The 2,232-nt window shown below is 55.9% G+C and overlaps 1 protein-coding gene across 1 annotated transcript in view; it reads right to left on the reverse strand.

Annotated features, from left to right (window-relative positions):
- Positions 1–2,232, reverse strand: part of akap9 (A kinase (PRKA) anchor protein 9) — a 195,868-nt gene that overhangs the window by 192,277 nt on the left and 1,359 nt on the right. The window lies entirely within an intron of this gene.

Here is a 2,232-nt window from a genome sequence, read left to right on the forward strand (position 1 = left end):
CCACACACACACACTCCTCTACACTCGCCACACACACACACACTCCTCTACACTCGCCACACACACACACACTCCTCTACACTCGCCACACACACACACACTCCTCTACACTCGCCACACACACACACTCCTCTACACTCGCCACACACACACACACTCCTCTACACTCGCCACACACACACACACTCCTCTACACTCGCCACACACACACACTCCTCTACACTCGCCACACACACACACACTCCTCTACACTCGCCCACACACACACACACACACACACTCCTCTACACTCGCCACACACACACACACTCCTCTACACTCGCCACACACACACACACTCCTCTACCTCGCCACACACACACACACACACACACACTCCTCTACACTCGCCACACACACACACACACTCCTCTACATCGCCACACACACACACACACTCCTCTACACTCGCCACACACACACACACACTCCTCTACACTCGCCACACACACACACACACTCCTCTACACTCGCCACACAACACACACACACTCCTCTACACTCGCCACACACACACTCCTCTACACTCGCCACACACACACTCCTCTACACTCGCCACACACACACTCCTCTACACTCGCCACACACACACTCCTCTACACTCGCCACACACACACTCCTCTACACTCGCCACACACACACTCCTCTACACTCGCCACACACACACTCCTCTACACTCGCCACACACACACTCCTCTACACTCGCCACACACACACTCCTCTACACTCGCCACACACACACTCCTCTACACTCGCCACACACACACTCCTCTACACTCGCCACACACACACCTCCTCTACACTCGCCACACACACACTCCTCTACACTCGCCACACACACACTCCTCTACACTCGCCACACACACACTCCTCTACACTCGCCACACACACACTCCTCTACACTCGCCACACACACACTCCTCTACACTCGCCACACACACACTCCTCTACACTCGCCACACACACACTCCTCTACACTCGCCACACACACACTCCTCTACACTCGCCACAACACAACACTCCTCTACACTCGCCACACACACACTCCTCTACACTCGCCACACACACACTCCTCTACACTCGCCACACACACACTCCTCTACACTCGCCACACACACACTCCTCTACACTCGCCACACACACACTCCTCTACACTCGCCACACACACACTCCTCTACACTCGCCACACACACTCCTCTACACTCGCCACACACACACTCCTCTACACTCGCCACACACACACTCCTCTACACTCGCCACACACACACTCCTCTACACTCGCCACACACACACTCCTCTACACTCGCCACACACACACTCCTCTACACTCGCCACACACACACTCCTCTACACCTCTACACTCGCCACACACACACTCCTCTACACTCGCCACACACACACTCCTCTACACTCGCCACACACACACTCCTCTACACTCGCCACACACACACTCCTCTACACTCGCCACACACACACTCCTCTACACTCGCCACACACACACTCCTCTACACTCGCCACACACACTCCTCTACACTCGCCACACACACTCCTCTACACTCGCCACACACACTCCTCTACACTCGCCACACACACTCCTCTACACTCGCCACACACACTCCTCTACACTCGCCACACACACTCCTCTACACTCGCCACACACACTCCTCTACACTCGCCACACACACTCCTCTACACTCGCCACACACACTCCTCTACACTCGCCACACACACTCCTCTACACTCGCCACACACACTCCTCTACACTCGCCACACACACTCCTCTACACTCGCCACACACACTCCTCTACACTCGCCACACACACTCCTCTACACTCGCCACACACACTCCTCTACACTCGCCACACACACTCCTCTACACTCGCCACACACACTCCTCTACACTCGCCACACACACTCCTCTACACTCGCCACACACACTCCTCTACACTCGCCACACACACTCCTCTACACTCGCCACACACACTCCTCTACACTCGCCACACACACTCCTCTACACTCGCCACACACACTCCTCTACACTCGCCACACACACTCCTCTACACTCGCCACACACACTCCTCTACACTCGCCACACACACTCCTCTACACTCGCCACACACACTCCTCTACACTCGCCACACACACTCCTCTACACTCGCCACACACACTCCTCTACACTCGCCACACACACTC

Source organism: Silurus aristotelis (genome assembly GCF_946808225.1).
Source record: "Silurus aristotelis genome assembly, chromosome: 7".
Taxonomy (NCBI): Eukaryota; Metazoa; Chordata; class Actinopteri; order Siluriformes; family Siluridae; genus Silurus; species Silurus aristotelis.